Genomic DNA, 18,240 nt, shown 5'->3' with positions numbered 1-18,240 from the left:
AGACATACCCTTAGGATGAGACCTCCGTACAGATCCAGACTGCCAGGCCCTCGGACCCCCCTTTCGGTACCGGAGCCGATGAAACAGCATCAGCAGTACGACAGACTAGTCTTTGGATTGTCTCCAGGTAAAAAGCGACAGTTGGTTGACAACGTCAGATGGACCAGGAGGGTCAGTGAGTTCAGCTCTTATTCTGAAAAGAACCGTTGCTTGGTTGGTAAAGTGCAACAGATTTTATCCAGCTTGTTGGTTCTTTGCATAAAAAGGAAGTCCGGGTGGCCGGTCCGATACTTCTCTTAGAATGCGGTGAACTGAACTAAGATGACGTGGGACTGGTTTTATTAATCTGGATGTTTTGATTTACGGTCAAATCAAAGTTGAACAGATTTATAAACACCACAGAGACTACGTTTTTAAACATTTTCTAAATGCTTTTTTATATTTTTACATTTTGTTTTTGTGAAGCGCCTTGTGATTTTTATCTTGAGTGGCGCTATAGAAATGATATTTTCTTCTTCTTCTTCTATGCCACTCTTCAGAAAGGAAGATTCCAATTGGATGAATAAAAGCAATGTGTCATGCATTTACATTACTTGTAATCAGGATGTCTAATGCAGCTAGATTAAAGTCATATTACTTATTAAAACTTACTAATCATAACATTGTCATTTCACAGATTGGTCCACATTATTGTTGGACTAACACTTTGTTTGATTAGCTTTATTAAAAATAGAGGTCTTTGATTTATTAAAAAGAAAGAGTCCTTTGTCTTCATTCTTCTCTTGGGCTGGAAAGGAAGCAGTTTAGAAGCAAATGCATGACCTTGAGGCAGTCTCATGCAGATTAGTTCTGTGTCAGAGACGTCTGAGGAGAGAGGGTAAATAACCTTCGGTGGAATGGCTCCGTCATCACGTTACAACTGCATATATATTAAATGATCAATAAGATGTGATATTCTATTTAAATATGAAATATCAATCTGATTATTAATCAGAAGACTTTAGTTTCTTTGACTTATTCAGGAACCATATACACACTTCACATTAATTCAGACAGAGTTGAGAATATAGTTATAAATTCTAGTTTCCTAAACTAAATGATTGTACATGACAAAGTATGAATGAAGTGGTGGTTGTACAGGATGACAGATGACGAGTGAAATGATGGAATGTAAGCTAGATGTTTTAGTAAAACCTTTTAAGTATCTGAGACGGATTGTGGAGTCTGGGTGATAAAATCAATTGGGCTGTATGCTTTGATAAGCTAAAAATTATTTATAAAACCATCTGATGCAGTTTGAGCCGATCTACGCACCCTTGTGTGAAGATGCCCAAGTGATCCAGGGCAGTCCTTAATTTGAGCTGGATCTTGCCAGAACAAGATCCAGGAAACGTCTTGTTTTGAAAGGACCGTTCCGGCAACAGTCTGTGAGGTTCCGTTAACTCATGCGACCAACTTGTGCTATACGCAGGGTTCGAATCACGGGTGAGCTAAAGGGATCCCGGCTCACCCCAAAGGATGGCAGGCTCCCCTGGGAGCCCTCAGTTTACACACCCAGGGGGAGCCCAAAGACGATCCTCGTTCTTTTTATATTACATTATCTATGTGGACTCTCCAGTAGGGTGACCATATTTCTTTTTCCAAAAAGGAGGACAGGAGATCTGTTCCTACCTCCTACCAATGATGCCACGCCACACTATGGCAACGACACACAAACCACGTTGGGACCCCTTTTTTCCCAAGGTGAAAAGCTTAAATAAATATCAGATTCTGCAAACTAAAGGGCTCTAAAACAATTCATATGTAAATATTTTGCATATTTATTGCTAAATCTAATTTTTCTGCTGCTTTAGTGCTGCAACAACGTTTTATTAGTAAGAAATTATACTTTTTTTGTTAAACAAAATGTGTTATATGTGAAAATGTGGGTGCAAATTTTAATTGTCAAAAACTCCAGCGAATCAACCGAAACCCCCCCCCCCCCCCCCCCCCCCCTCCGTGTGTTCCGGCATCTGTTTTGCCTTTAGTGACCTTTGGTTTGACATCCGTATTTGCGTTCCAGGAACGTTTCATTTACAACTCAAGCACTGATCCAGGGGGTCAGGAGGTCAAGTTGGACACTGCCGATGGCATGGACCTCTGGCACCAGAGCTCATAGCCAGCTCAGAATATGACTCTTCTAGTCTGGGTTATCTTAAGGTAATAACAGGAAGCTGGAGTGTCTATTTTGCGTCTACGGCTGTTCGGTGGCTCTTAAAAAAGGCGTTCTGTCTGAAATCACTTGCAAGCATTGCAGAGAGGCTTTGACCTTGAGGTCAAAGAGAGGATGGTCTCGAAATGCTTGTTCACCCGATTGGCCTTATCAAGTGAACGGCGAAGACGAACTAGATTAGGAAGTGATTCCTGTTTTTATCAACTTTGTTTATAAAATTATACAAATCACTATTTGACACGTTTAAAAGGCATCACCAAAATACCTCTGATATCACGCCTTCCCTCAGATCCTCAGAGAGGTTAGTTCTCAGTGTGAGGTGAAAATGTTTTTACACATTTATGTGAAGTGAATATTAAAACCTTAACATTAATCTTATGATGTATGAGTAAACTGATAGATTAACTTGTTAAATCAACAAGTACTGATCTGGTGTAGTTTAAGATCTAAAATGAATCATTGCAGGAAAACTATTCATTTTAACACATCATTGATTAATGCACACATTATTCAAACACTTTGGGATTTAACAAGAGAGGATTTTATGACACTTATGCAATTATCAAGTTTTAAAAAGCCATATTTGATTCAAGGAAGATGAACTTTATTCAGAGTGAAAGTGCAGAAATTTTCATCTTCTGCATGACTTTTGTTCCAGCCAAGAAAAGGAAAGCACATATTACGGCCAATTATTTGGTTGCATGTCATAGATCTTTGCTTTTCTTGTTTGGAGGCCAGACAGATACTGCATCCCTGGATGTGTGACGCAGTTTGTGTCTCCAAATTAAATAGTTAATTTCTGGTCATTGGTGATGTAACTACTGGCCTTTGGGTACGCTTACACTCACCTATGGTTGTGACCGAAAGAACGAGATCACGGACAAAAGCAGCTGAAATGAGTTTTCTTCACAGGGTGGCTGGGCTCTCCCTTGAAGATAGGGTGAGAAGCTCGGTCATCTGGGATAATCCAGTAATCCCGGCTCTGACCAGAGACTGCTACTGTTGTGTCCTATGTTACGGCCAGCGTCATTTCGTCGTCGTTGTCGTCGTCTTCCTCCGCTTATCCGGTTCCAGGTCGCGGGGGCAGCATCCCAATTAGGGAGCTCCAGACCGTCCTCTCCCCGGCCTTCTCCACCAGCTCCTCCGGCAGGACCCCAAGGCGTTCCCGGACCAGATTGGAGATGTAACCTCTCCAACATGTCCTGGGTCAACCCAGGGACCTCCTGCCGGCAGGACATGCCTGAAACACCTCCCCAGGGAGGCGTCCAGGAGGCATCCTGACCAGATGCCCAATCCCCCTCAACTGACTCCTTTCGATCCGGAGGAGCAGCAGTTCTACTCCGAGTCCCTCCCGAATGTCCGAGCTCCTCACCCTATCGCTTAGGCTGAGCCCGGCCACCCTACGGAGGAAACTCATTTTGGCTGCTTGTATCCGCAATCTCGTTCTTTCGGTCATTACCCAAAGCTCATGACCATAGGTAAGGATTGGGATGTAGATCGACCGGTAAATCGAGAGCCTGGCTTTCTGGCTCAGCTCCCTCTTCACCACGACAGATCGGCTCAGCGTCCGCATCACTGCAGACGCTGAACCAATCCGCCTGTCGATATCCCGATCCCTCCTACCCTCACTCGTGAACAAGACTGCAAGATACTTAAACTCCTCCACTTGAGGTAGGACCTCTCCCCCGACCCGGAGTTGGCAAGCCACCCTTTTCCGGTCAAGAACCATGGTCTCAGATTTGGAGGTGCTGATCCTCATCCCAGCCGCCCCACACTCGGCCGCGAACCTACCCAGCAAGAGCTGAAGGTCAGAGCTGGATGAAGCTAGGAGGACCACATCATCCACAAAAAGCAGAGACGAGATTCTCCTGCCACCAAACTCGACACCCTCCACACCACGGCTGCGCCTAGAAACTCTGTCCATAAAGGTAATGAACAGAACCGGTGACAAAGGGCAGCCCTGGCGGAGTCCAACCCTCACCGGGAACAGGTCCGACTTACCACCGGCCATGCGGACCAAACTCATGCTCCTCTGGTAAAGGACCAAACGACCCTTAACAGAAAGCCACCCACCCCATACCCATACTGGGGACACGGTCATAAGCCTTCTCCAAATCAACAAAACACATGTGGATTGGTTGGGCAAACTCCCATGCCCCCTCCATCACCCTTGCAAGGACACAGAGCCGGTCCACAGCTCCACGGCCAGGACGAAAACCACACTGCTCCTCCTCAATCCGAGATTCAACCATCGATCGGACCCTCCTCTCCAGTACCTTGGAGTAGACCTTTCCAGGGAGGCTGAGGAGTGTGATCCCCCTATAGTTGGAACACACCCTCAGGTCACCCTTCTTAAAGATGGGGACCACCACCCCGGTCTGCCACTCCACAGGAACTGCCCCCGATGAACACGCAATGTTGCAGAGACGTGTCAACCATGACAGCCCTACAACATCCATAGCTTTGAGATACCCAGGACGAACCTCATCCGCCCCCGGGGCTCCGCCGCAGTGTAGTTGTTTGACTACCTCAGCAACTTCTGCCCCCGAGATTAGACAGTCCATCCCCAGGTCTCCCGGCTCCGGTTCCTCCTTGGAATGCACGTAGGTGGGATTGAGGAGCTCCTCAAAGTATTCCTTCCACCGTCCGACTATAGCCTCAGTTGACATCAGCAGTTCCCCATCCCCACTGTAAACAGTGTGAGAGAGTTGCTGCCTTCCTCTCCCGAGGCGCCGGACAGTTTGCCAGAACCTCTTTGGAGCCGATCAATAGTCTTTCTCCATGGCCTCACCAAACTCCTCCCACGCCCGAGATTTTGCCTTGGCAACTGCCACTGCTGCAGCCCGCTTGGCTATCCGGTACCTGTCTGCTGCCTCCGGAGACCCACAGACCAGCCATGCCCTGTAGGCCTCCTTCTTCAGCCTTACGGCTCCCCGAACCTCTGGTGTCCACCAGCGGGTACGGGGCTTGCCACCACGACTGGCACCGGCCACCTTGCGACCACAGCTAGCAACAGCCGCCTCAACAATCGCAGAGTGGAGCAAGGCCCACTCGCAGTCAATGTCCCCCACTGCTCTCAGGATGCAGTCAAAGGTCTGCCAGAGGTGGGAGTTGAAGACCGTCTTAACAGGTTCTTCTGCCAGGCGTTCCCAGCAGACCCTCACTATGCGTTTGGGTCTGCCAGGTCTACGCGGCATCTTCCCCTGCCATCTGATCCAACTCACCACCAGGTGGTGATCAGCTGACAGCTCCGCTCCTCTGTTCACTCGGGTGTCCAAAACATATGGCCGCAGGTTAGATGATATGACTACAAAGTCTATCATTGACCTGCGACCTAGGCTGCCCTGGTACCAAGTGTACTGATGGGCATCCTTATGTTCGAACATGGTGTTTGTTATGGCCAAACTGCGGCTTGCACAGAAGTCCAATAACGAAACACCACTCAAGTTCAGATCAGGCGGGCCATTCTTCCCAATCACACCCCTCCAGGTCAAGCTGTCATTGCCCACGTGAGCATTGGACAGCAGGACAATGGAGTCCCCTGATGGAGTACTATCTAGCACTCGTCCCAGGGACTTCAAAAAGGGTGGGTACTCTGAACTGATATTTGGCCCATAAGCACAAACAACAGTCAGGGCCCATTCCCCGACCCGAAGTTGCAGGGAAGCTACCCTCTCGTCCCTCGGGGTAAACCCCAACACACAGGCAGAGAGTCTTGGGGCTAACAAAAAGCCAACCCCAGCCCTCCACCTCTCACCCAGAGCAACTCCAGCAAAGGAGAGTGTCCACCCCCTCTCAAGGACTTGGGTTCCAGAGCCAATGCTATGTGTCGAGGTGAGTCCGACTATATGTATATGACTGATTTGAAAGTCAAGATTGGGGAAATGAAACTTTAAGATGAAACTTGAAATGTGAGGACATCTTTAAAAATCCAGTCAACCAACAAAACAAAAACCCTGTTCAGCAAGTTTCAAGTCATTCATCCATCCATCCACCCATTTTCATCCACTTATCCGGAGTCGGGTTGTGGGAGCAGTAGCCTAAGTTGAGAGGCCCAGACTTCCCTCTCCCCAGCCACTTGGGCCAGCTCCTCCGGGGAAATCTCAAGGCGTTCCCTGGCCAAGTGAGAGACATAGTCCCTCCACCGTGTCCTGGGTCTACCTTTAGGTCTCCTCCCAGTTGGACATGCCCGGAAAACCTCACCAGGGAGGCGTCCAGGAGGCATCCTGACCAGATGCCAAAGCCACCTCAACTGGCTCCTCTCGATGTGGAGGAGCAGCGGGTCTACTCTGAGCCTCTCCCTGATGACCGAGCCTCTCACCCTATCACTAAGGGAGAGCCCAGCCACTCTGCAGAGAAAACTCATTTCGGCTGCTTGTATCCGCGACTTCATTCTTTCAGTCACTACCCAAAGCTCATGACCATAGGTGAGGGTAGGAACGTAGATCGACCAGTAAATTGAGAGGTTCTCCTTCTGACTCAGCTCTCTCCACCACGACGGACTGGTACAACGCCCGCATCACTACAGATACAGCACCATTCCACCTATCGATTTCACGCTCCAGTTTTCCCTCACTCGTGAACAAGACAGCGAGATACTTAAACCCCTCCACTTGGGGCAGGACCAAGCTTCCATAATACTGGTACAAAATTGAAGCCAACACTGAAGTGAAAATAATTGCAGTTCCACCCTCATCCGCTGGGGCTGGTGTCAGAAGCGAGCAAATCCTCATTGACTCCCATGTTAAAAATACCAATTTCACAGCAGAAATAAACATGTTTACAGCCCGGGCCCGGATGTAGGCATGGGCAAGTGCAATAGTGACTGCCCCCCCAAATGCGATGACATCTAGAAATCCCAAATTTCAAAAGATTTGATGAAAAGGGTCAGAGTGCTCTCCTCTCTCTCTCTCTCTCTCTCTCTCTCTCTCTCTCTCTCTCTCTCTCTCTCTCTCTCTCTCTCTCTCTCTTCTCTCTCTCTCTCTCTCTCTCTCTCTCTCTCTCTCTCTCTCTCTCTCTCTCTCTCTCTCTCTCTCTCTCTCTCTCTCTCTCTCTCTCTCTCTCTCTCTCCCCCTCATTCAAAGTAGCTGCTGAGTGGTAGATGCATAGGGAGGTGTGGCCAGCCACTGCATTTGGTTCTCTGTTGTGTCACTCGCTTCACACGCTCCCAGACAGTCAGCAGCAGAACAGAGACGCACCGTTGTTATCTTAGCTGAGCCACTGGTTGAAGTTTTCTTCTGCTGTCGGTCACTGGAATTATTTGGTTACTCTTTCTCATGGTTTTAGTTTGCCTCTTTCTCTTCTTTAATTTGTTTTTGAAGTGAACCGAGTCAACATGCGCAAATTCTATGCTGCAGTCTCACTCTGTTGACCTGTGCTTCAGAAGTAGTCAGTGCATCTCTGCAGGCTTTGAAGCAGACGAGAGATGAGGAAAGTGAGGCATTAACCAGCACACTTGCACCAGCTGCTAAAAGATAAAGAAAAACAAGGTCACTGCTAACAGGTAGTGTTGTAATGTCCACTGTGGGCCACGCAGAAGACTCCACAACTCCTAGCCAGGCTCTGAAGAGAGCTCTTCTCAACATTTTGGACATAGTCATTGTAGAAGAGATGGAGACAAGATACTACAAAAAGCAATCTCGATCTCATGAAAGCAGTTAACTCCCTTCAACCTCGGTCTCCCTCTTTTCTGGATCCTGACATGTTAAGTCCTCTTCAGAAAATGACAGGAAGTGACAGTGACAAACTTTCCAATGAGATTCTTGTTGCAAAAATAATATTGGAGAAAGATTTCAAAAAGACTGATGATGATAACAGTGAAGAGTTTATAGACCTCTCCACCATTTGCAAATATCTACATGGGTAATGCCTTTCCTCAGCTCCATCACATGTATGTGACCTTCCTTGTGATTGGAATATCAGCAGCATCATGCGAGAGCTCTATCTCCACTTTGTCTCGTGTTCTTACCTCGTTCCTTATAAGGTACACCTGTGCACAAAAAATTGCACATTCTAGGGTGGCCTTTTATTGTGGGCATTACAAGGTACACCTGTGCACTACTCATGATGTCAGATCAGCATCTTGATGTGGCACACCTGTGAGGTGGGATGGATTATCTCAGCAAAGCAGAGGTGCTCACTATCACACATTTAGACTGATTTGTGAACAATGTTTGAGAGAAATAGTTATATTGAGTATCTGGAATGAATTTTAGATCTTTAAGTCCATCTCATGAAAAATTGGGGCAGAAACAAAGGTGTTGCGTTTATATTTTTGTTGAGTGTATGTCGATGGGCAGGACCTCGTCCCTGTCAAACCAGTCATTCTATTTTGTTAAATTTGACATGAAAATGTGTCTTTCTTTGTGTGTTGTCTGAATCCTAAAATCAGAACTCTATATATCTATCATTAGATTTCTTTAAACTCTATTCATATTTTTTCATTGATGTAATGAAATAAAAATGCAAAAAGTGAAAAACTAAACGTATCAATTTCAAGCAAACATTTTCATCAGTAGAAATGTTCGTGTTTAAATGGAAGGCAAACGAATGTTGATGGAAATGTGTGCAGAGTGTGTGGACAGCTCCATAATTGTAAATGCATACATGTAACAGGGACACAGGGACCGTCCAGCTCTATATGCATGTGTTTAAACATTGTTCGTACATTTTTAATCTCCCTCCCTGCCGTGAGCGTTGTTGTCTGTCGTTGACGTATTGAGAGCTTTGCAGCCAGCATAATTCTCACAGAGCGCTCTGTATTTCAGACTCCATCATTCGTCTATCTTTGTGCCTCCATCAGTCTTCCCCTCAATCATCGTCAGCCTCTTCCTGCTTCTGTCAACATCTCCATCTGTCATTCTGTCGAATTATCACACACAAACAAACGGCCTTGCTGATAGGCAATCGCTGCAGGTCCATCGTGTGCGGGTGGGAAATGCTCTTGTCCGCATATGCAGTCTCTATCGGAATCAGAGGTAATTCCCAGAGGAATCAATAACAAATCTTTCCTGTCTACAGAAAGTATTACCACTCAGGAAATAAGATAAACCGGCTTTTCTTTCTGGCTAAGCCACAATCAAAGTTTCTTACTGTCCATGTGCTCATTTTAAATGGTAAATGGTAAATGACCTGTATATGATATAGCGCCTTCTAGAGTCCTGGAACCCCTCAATGTGCTTTACAACACAATCAGTCATTCACCCATTCACACACTGGTGGGGATGAGCTACAATGTAGCCACAGCTGCCCTGGGGCACACTGACAGAAGTGAGGCTGCCGAGCACAGGTGCCACTGGTCCCTCAGACCACCACCAGCAGGCAACGTGGGTTAAGTGTCTTGCCCAAGGACACAACGACAGCGACAGACTGAGCGGGGCTCGAACCTGCAACCTTCCGATTACGAGGCAAGCACTTAACTCCTGTGCCACCGTCGCCCCACCATCACCGTCGCTGCACTCCTTCAGCCACATTCCCACATTTACTTCTGCTGAATTTCAATGCAGAAGCTGAATTAGCACAAGTAGAACACTCATAACTAACTCTTAAACATTCCAAGAAGTCGTGCATTCACCAAAGCTTTTTTCATGCTGCTGCACTTTTTCTCTCTGAACTCTTATTTAGATGTGATGAAAGGTTTCAGGTGGTTTTTGGTGCTAACTTTATTGTTTCCATGCATCTTCTTACAGCAGTTTAAAGGCTTTACTTCCTTTTATTCCCCCTGTGTCCTGTCTGGCTGTGAAGCAAACAGAATTGATGTCTGAATGCTGGAGACAAGCCTTACAGATTTACTCTCAGGTGGAGCATCAAAGCGTCTGCTTTTAATGTCACGCCTGATGCTTAAAACTTTATTGTTATTGTTTTTGAATGCTTTGTAATTCCGACCAGACACGGAGACAGAGGTGAAAGAGAAAGGAAGAGACAAAGGGGGGGGGGGGGGGGGGGGGGGGGGGGGTCCACAAACAATCAATGATGAACAAGAGACTGCTTCTAGACCTGCAGAAGGAGAAAAATTAAAAAAAGGGACACACAACAATACAACAGGAGCAAACTATCACTGCATCAACCTGATGAAGACATATAAAATCAACATTGTTTCACTGAACAATCACAATAATAAATCACAGTGCATTTAGTGCCAACCACAGCCTTAAGACGTGTGTTAAAATGCCCAAGTCCATACTTATGAGAGCACCATGTGAGCACCTGTGTGCGTACCCGCGCTTGTATATGTAAGGTTTATCTCTATAGAGCTCCGGACGTCACGTGACTCTCAGAGAGTAGACGCCATGTTGGCAGGCAACAAAGGTGAACAAAATGAACGGGATCGGCTTGGATTTTACTGCGTCGAAGTTTACTTCACACTTTAAAACCAAAGAAATAGTTTTATATAGTCAGAAATTAAATAGACTAACCATCTCCGACCCTTTCCGTGCCCCTGGGATACTTTTTAAAATGCCAGAAGCTGTCAGAGCGGACCTCTTACTGGATTTGAGATACCCTGACATTTATGATTTCCTTGTTAATTTTCCCTCATCCTACTCCGGAGCATCGCTAAGAGCATAGTAAAGCCTGGAGGGATACAAATGGAATCAATCAGGGTTTGTTGTCGGTATCCAGATCTGGATTCTTCCTGCAAAGGACAGCGCTGTTGTCACCGGGAGGGCAAGTGGAGATTTTTGTTACCATTAGCAAGGTTATGTGTGTGTGAAACGTTGTGTGCTTTTTATGTGTGATCTGACAATTGACCAACCATTGCTTAAAAATTAAATACAGCTTAGCCGGTTAATTGCTGTGATCATAAAACACGTAAACGGCAGCACGCAGAAATCACGAGGCAACGTTTTACGTGATGTTTACTTGTTGCTATGAGTAATGAGACAGAAAAAGCCACGCCAAAATAAGTTTAGGAAGCCCACTAAGAATCGTAATAAAAGCATTTAAAATAAACACCATACACAGTTGAGGAAACGTTGGTTTAAGTACCTGATATGAAGTGGTCGCTACATAAGCGAAAACCTTTACTCTCGGGATCCCACAGTTTCATTTTAGCGTGGAGGCTAGCGTGTATCATTCTGGTGATCCAACATTTGCGGCGTTCCGGATCGTGGGGAATCCTGTAGATGGATCTTCTCTTATCTCGTCTGCATCTGTTCTGACATCCTGAAGCACAACAGGAATCTACCATATTTCCCATTTGAGTTTTCGGACAATAACAAATAGCCCAGTTACAAAGACATATTTATTTCAATTTTTTGGGAGGGTGGGGGGTTTGAATCAATGCACATCTGAAAGAAAACTGTTTGAGAGACATGTTTTATTTTAACACCAACAAGGGGATTCCCAAAGAGCTTTTAGCCAGAACCATGCATCCTCAGAGCATTATCTTACACCATCCAGTCCATGTTTAGGGAGACAGCTTTCCATTTATATACATATTTAGTATTAGTATAGTATTTTAAACACTACATTGTTTTGAAGTGTTAATTGGTCGAAAACAATGTTTGATTTACTCTGGGTCCTGTCCCAAATAGAGAAAATTAAATTTGCACTTCAAACCAAAGCTTGGGTCTCAAAACGGTCGATGATCGGCTGAAGGAGGATGGGGATGTGTCTGTTAGGTTTTTGATGGATTTCAGGTTTACTTGCCAACGTTCCAGATGGTGTAAGGACACTAAAATAATACACACTGTGATCAGATAATAAAGTAATACTTAATTTGACAAATAGCCAAATGACTTTCAGAAAATAATAAGGGTCACAGTCATTTTAAAGGATTTCACAAAAGTCTGGCTGCTTTGAAGAAAAACATATAGAAATGAAGGCTGAATCAAGACTTTTGCATAGATTTGTGAGTCACTCGTCTGTTTGCCACCAGATCACAATGTGATCCATCCTGAGACTTTACTTTATACTCTCGGATTTTGGGAAAACTGCTCATGTAAGTATTTTAAAGGAAAACATAATCAATCCATAAACGTTTCCTTCACAGAGGCCTCCTGCTAATTCTGCTTTACTGATGTTGGTCATTGAGTAAAATCTCTTATTCTAAACACTGGTCTAAAAACAGAAGCTGCTGTTTGTAACTAAAAAACCAAAAAAACCAAAAAAAAAAAAAAAAACAAAGCTTGTGTCCTCAAATCCAATGTCTAAACGAATCTGAGGTCATTCCCAAAAGATTACTGGCAAAGCTTCCCTGTCTGGAAAAAGTATTGCAGTTCAAGAAATAAGACAAATGGTCTTATTTACATCCAGACCAGCCACGAGTCTGACTGTTACGCTCTTCTCAAACATGTCTCAGGTGCTTCTTTCCTTTAATCACTGCTCCAAACCCATTTTTATTCAAATTTTAAAAAGAAAAATAACCTGAAGCAGAGTTTCTTAAAAAATATATATATTTAAAAAATACGTGTTCACGGTCTGTCGTTATCTAATGCAGCAGTTAAAAGAATGTTGATTACGTAAGATGAAATTCTGTTCTGTTTTTGGTTAAAATGTTCTTGGAACGGCTTCATTAATCAGTTTTGTTGGCTCCAAGCGAAGATGATTTCCCAAACAGCAAAAGCTTGTGATGAGTCAGCACAGCTCAAACACGTCAGGCTGCTGCTGAGAGACGACAGTTTGGGGCTTTCGCCAAACCAACCTTTACAAAATAAACATTTAAATCAATAAAGCCATTTTCTTTCTCTGTTGATTAAACTAAACGGCTTATTTTCACACAACACTTGAACCGTTCTGCGTAGGTGTAAATGACATAGTTAGTTATGAATGTGAAGTATTAGAGTGACAAAGCAGATCAGATTTGAATTAATCTTATTAGAAACCCCTTACAGGTTTACAGATGAAAAAAAAAAAGAATATGGTGCAAAAGTCCATTTACTTCAGTAGTTTAACTTAGACTGAGAAACCATCTAAAGGCAAAGCTCTTGATTTCCCGGTCGATCTACTACCCTCACCTATAGTCATGAGCTTTGGGTAGTGACCGAAAGAACGAGATCGCGGATACAAGCAGCCGAAATGAGTTTTCTCCGCGGGCTTTCTGGGCTCTCCCTTAGAGATAGGGTGAGAAGCTCTGTCATCCGGGAGGGGCTCGGAGTAGATCCACAGCTCCTCCACATTGAGAGGAGCTTGTTAAGGTGGCTCAGGCATCTAGTTAGAATGCCTCCTGGATGCCTCCCTGGTGAGGTTTTCCGGGCACGCCCAACCAGGAGGAAAATTAAAGGAAGACCCAGGACACACTGGAGGGACTATGTCTCTCGTCTAGCCAGGGAATGGCTTAGGGTAATGATTTACTTGCTGTTTAATGACGTCAGCTATTTTAATAATCGATTATAATCATTTAAATTGATTAGATGTTTTAGCTGTGTTCTCTCCCCTCTTCTCTTCTCCCTATACTCCAACAGCTGCACCTCCAGCCATGAGTCTGTCAAGCATCAAGTTTGCAGACAACAGCCTGGTGCTAAACACCCAGAAGACAGTGGAGGTTGTTGTGGACTTTAGGAAGCACACAGCCCCTAACTCAGGGGTCGGTAACCCACGGCTCTGGAGCCGCATGCGGCTCTTCCATCCATCTGCTGCGGCTCTCTGCTTGTAAAATAATGAATGGATATTTAAATCAAATGCATTTTATTTCATTGCATGAACTTTATATCCATAAGCCAATTCTAAATGTAAAGATTGTCTGCGTAAACCTGAACAGGTCCGGTCTTACTGTGAGACCGGGCTAACAGGTCACCTGCTTGTGTGTAATCAAATGTCTCTATAGGCGCTTTCTGAGCTGAAGAGGATTTGAGATTCTGGACTTTTTTTCTCAGACAGGCTCATGGATGCATTGCAGCGTTGGAGACAGGAACAAGCACTATTCAGCCAAAGTTTCATAATCAGAGAACATTTTCTAAGTGACAAGTCTCTGAGAGACAGCCCCTAACCCTGTCTGACACTCCCTTCACGATGGTGGACTCATGTCGCTTCCTTGGCACCACCATCACCCAAGACCTCAAGTGGAAGCCCACCATCACCTCCGTCCATAGGCGTCATTTTAACCGGGGACATGTCCCCGGCAAAATTTGTGATTGGCAGCTGTGTCCCCCCCACTTTCAAAAAAGCCTGCTGATGAGGATTTTTGTTTTACCAGCTCAGATCTTATACCAGGGGTCGGCAACCTGTTCCCATCAAAGAGCCATTATTACCCATTTCCCACAGTGGGGGATGGGGGCGATGCAACACCCACGCTTTTCTTATTGAGATCATTCAACACCCACACTTTTCCAGCTGTTTTGCTCACCTCCACACCAGTCTGGATTCTTTACATCACACTCTCTCTGTTTGCCTCATCTCCTTCTTCACCTCCCGCTTCTGACAGCCGATGTCGGGTTTCCAGGAGAGCAGGAGAGGGAGGGAATAGCTAGACTGAATTCATAATTTTACATCTTGACATTACCTGTACAAAGTCTGAGTTTGATAAAGTGAAGAACAACAATTTGCAGAGGTTTATAACAGGCGCGGCGCCAGGTTTTCATTTTTGGGTGTGCCACGGTAATTTTGGACGGACCTTAATAAGCAGTGACTTAAGTGAAGCAGGCAGGTCGCGCTAGAAAATTTAGTTTAAAAAGACAACATAAATGTTTTCCCCCGTCATTTTAATTTCTAAAATATGAAGTAAAAACTCACAATTCACTTTTCATTCATTTGTCATTAATATGTAGTCTACACCCGTGTGTTAAGTGGACCATCTTCCAGTAAAAGCAAAGCATCCAGCCCACCTCTCCAAATGCGTAAAATGTGCATCAGTTGCTAGTTAGGCGCGCTGCGCGCACCGTCAGCTACATCAGCCAGACAAGAGCAGAGCAAATAGAGACAGAATAGAGGATAATTGTGTCTGGATGTGGATGGAGATTACATTTTACAGCAGCCTGATAAACATCACCTGTCTTCTAGTCCACGCTATCAGCATTATTTTAATTGGTGTGTGTGTGTGTGTGTGTGTGTGTGTGTGTGTGTGTGTGTGTGTGTGTGTGTGTGTTTTCCACATCAAACACTGGTCTAACCAACCAGACCAGCATGTCCAGTAACATATTAATGTTACAATTAAACAGTTTCACTTCATGTAGGCTAGGAACTTTTCACCTGCCGTGGCCCGACCGCTTCTGCTCCACATAAACTTTGTGCGTAATCAGATGTCTCTACAGGTGCTTTCTGAGCCGAAGAGGCTATTCTGCCTCAGACTGGATGCGTCATTCGTGTCCACATTGGGCTGCATGGTGGCGCAGTGGTTAGCACTGTTGCCTCGCAGCACGAAGGTCGCAGGTTCAAAACTCACCTTTCTGCGTGGAGTTGCGTGTTCTCCCCATGCATGCGTGGGTTTTCTCCGGGTACTCCGGTTTCCCCCACAGATCACAACATGCCCTATAGGTTAAAAAAAATAATCAAATAAATTGTAAGTCGCTTTGGGTAAAAGCGTCTGCTAAGCACATAAACAACATAAACAACATAAACATAAACACATTAGAGACGGGAACAAGCGCTGTTCAGCCAAAGTTTCATAATTTCATAAAAAGAACATTTTTCCAAGTGACACATCCCTCAGAGAGACCGGGTTTCCAGACCGCTTCAGTGGGAGGAAATCTTATCGCATGCACCGTGGTTCTGCGCTGCGATCCCCGCTACAGATCTTCAGCCCACTGTCCACTGTGGGCGCTCCGATCCGTGCTGAACACAGTGTCCAGTATAAAGCTCTGACGTTCTGATGGGAATCATTTCTTGATTGATTTAGTTACCTCCGCGATGTGCGTAACGATTAAAATGTCAGCTCATCCATGCGCATCAGTGTGCGTCGGGGTAATTCTTTCAAAACAACCAACATCCTTGAGTTTATCTGTCAAAATAAACAGTCAAATGGAAATATCTGTAACCTGCCATTTAACTGTTTTGCCTTCTTGTGAAGATTGTTGCAAAGAGAAACAACTAAACTTGATTAACCCCAGAGCCATGCGTATAAGCTGTACGTCGTGACTGTAAATGAGGGGGAAACGATTTAATCGGATCCTTTTCTTTTCACCATGGTTTAATGTAAAGTTTCATTCAGTACAATCTTTAGTTACACCAATCTAACGAGACAGAGCCTGGATTTGTATTCTGAACAGTTTAAACATGTTTAAAATGGAGACATGCGTGACGCGTCTAAAGTTCGCACCTGCTCCGCTATTATGGAAATTAAACTAACAAGATGAATAGTATGAAATTATTTTAGGCACAGACAACATCCCCCACACTTTTGAACAGCTTGCAACGCGCCTGGTCGCTCGTGTACGTCAAAGTTATCTTTCATAAGACGATAATCAATAAAACGATTTATATAAAGTGGATCCATAAGTTGTAGCCCGTCTCTGCCTACAATTTATGGTATTTTTCACCCTGTTGGTGGTTTTACTGAGCAGGTGCCACTTTTGTCATACGTTTCTTTTTAAAACATGTTTAGACTGTTCAGAATACAAATCCAGGCTCTGTCACGTTTGATTGTTGTAATTAAACTTTGTAGGTGGGGAAGGTCAGAAAAGGATCCGATCATTTTGTTTTTCCCTCATTTACAGTGACGGAGACAACGGCGCAGTGCGCCTGGCTCTGGTGTTAATCAAGTTAAATTTTATCTCTTTGCAACAATTTTCACAAGAAAACAGAACAGTTAAAAGCAGGGCTTGTGTTGACCGGACAGTTCCCGTATTTGACCGTTTATTTTGACGGAGAAAGAATAGAAAGAATTACCCCGACGCATGCAAACGAACTGACATTTTATTCCACTTAAATTGCAGATGTAGCTAAATCACTCAAGAAAAGATTCCCATCTGAACATCTGAGCTGGACACTGCTCAGCGCAGCTCACTGTCAGCGTGTACTACATAAGGTGCACAGCAAGCTGAAGTTGTGGAGAGGGGCTTGGAGCACGTCGCAGAACCAGAGCGCATGCGGGAAGATTCCTCCGACTGAAGCAAGTGTTTTCCAAACCCTGTCTCTCAGAGAGACTTGTCACTTAGAAAATGTTCCCTGATGAAGAAACTTTGGCTGAATGGTGCTTGTTCCTGTCTCCAATGTGGCGACACATCCAGGAGCCGTCTGAGGAGAAGCCCAGAATCTCTTCAGCTCAGGAAGCGCCTATGATTACGCACAAGCGTGACGCATCAACCCGGTCTCACAGTAAGACCGGGTTGGACCTGTTCAGGTTTACACAGACAATCTTTACATTTAGAATTGGCATACAGATGTAAAATTAATGCAGTAAAATATAAAGCATTTTATTTAAATATCCATTCATTATTTTACAAGCACAGAGAGCCCCATCATGGAAGAGCCGCATGCGGCTCCAGAGCCGCAGATTGCTGACCCCTGTGCTAGCCTACTTTATTGTCCCCAGCAATTTTTAAACCCCACTCAAGTGTATGGTTATTGTCCCCAGCAATTCTGAAAACAAACTGACGCCCTTGCCTCCGTCATAAAAAAAGGCCCAGCAGAGGATGAACTTCCTGAGACAGCTGAAGAAATTTAACCTATCAGTACAGTAGATGAGGCAGTTCTACACAGCAATCACCGTGTGGTGTGCTGGAGCCACCATCAGGAGCAAGAAGAAGCTGCTGCGTGTTGTAGGCTCTGCTGAGAAGGATCGCCCTCCATACAGGACCTGTACACCTCCAGGACATTGAGGCATGCAGGTCGAATAACAGCTGACCCGTGTCACCCTGGACACAGTCTTTTTGACTCACTCCCATCCGGCAGGAGGCTCTGATCCATTCAGACCAGAACCTCTCACCAGAAGAACAGTTTCTTCCCCTCTGCTGTTGGGCTCAAGAACGACAATCTGCCCACTCTAGTCGCTTTGTTCCAGTCACATGACCCGGTTGTGTTTGTACCTGAACTGATCTGCTCTGATTAATACCTACACTGTCTTGCATATAAAAACCACTTCTCTAATTGTTGTCACTTTACATTAAATATTTTATCATGAGTACATAATCACTTCCTAAATTTGCTCATCTGTT

Source organism: Nothobranchius furzeri, chromosome 9, assembly GCF_043380555.1.
Source record: "Nothobranchius furzeri strain GRZ-AD chromosome 9, NfurGRZ-RIMD1, whole genome shotgun sequence".
NCBI classification, from domain to species: Eukaryota; Metazoa; Chordata; class Actinopteri; order Cyprinodontiformes; family Nothobranchiidae; genus Nothobranchius; species Nothobranchius furzeri.
The sequence above is the reverse complement of the archived record's forward strand: the minus strand, read 5'-3'. Positions refer to the sequence as shown.